The 595-nt window shown below is 36.3% G+C and overlaps 1 protein-coding gene across 2 annotated transcripts in view; it reads left to right on the top strand.

The window, feature by feature from the left end:
• Positions 1–595, top strand: part of asic2 (acid-sensing (proton-gated) ion channel 2) — a 402,742-nt gene that overhangs the window by 79,778 nt on the left and 322,369 nt on the right. The window lies entirely within an intron of this gene.

Raw genomic sequence — 595 nt, 5'->3', positions numbered from 1 at the left:
TGGTTTAATAACAGGTTTTACTCTTATTCTTGGAATTCATGGTCAACAAAATTAAACAAAATTATTTTGACTAATAGTTAAGATTAGAGGATGTTGAGTGGATCTCAGATGGGTAGATGTCAAAGTTTAGTCCGGATACTGTTAGGAAACCACAAAAAAAAAAAATGCTATAAGATTAAATAAAACACCCAACAAATTCAATGAAAGTAATCATTAATGTTACCTGAAGACCGTTGTATGGAATCATCCTTGTTATTTTTGGGAAATTTGGTTGAAAGAAATCCATATTTCTGATGAGCCATTTGGGATTTAATATCATTGATCTTAGAAGTTTGAAACTGTGAATAACTATCCTACGCTGCTCACGTTTGTAAAACCGTGCGCACGGTTTTAGTTTTTTTCTCTTCTCAGCTGACCCCAGGGGGGGAGCGTAGCCTTCCACTCACCAAACGGAAATTTACCTGCATTTGACAACTGGCGAGTGTTAATTTCGGACACTGAAAGTGAGGCATCAAAAAAATGTATGGGATTTGTACCGAGTAGGCCTACTGAAACTCTACAGTCCCTGACAAAAGTCTTGTCGCTTATCTATTTT

This window comes from Etheostoma spectabile, chromosome 15 (assembly GCF_008692095.1).
Source record: "Etheostoma spectabile isolate EspeVRDwgs_2016 chromosome 15, UIUC_Espe_1.0, whole genome shotgun sequence".
In the NCBI taxonomy this organism is placed as follows: Eukaryota; Metazoa; Chordata; class Actinopteri; order Perciformes; family Percidae; genus Etheostoma; species Etheostoma spectabile.
Note: the sequence above shows the minus strand (reverse complement) of the source record. Positions and strands in the feature narration are given on the sequence as shown.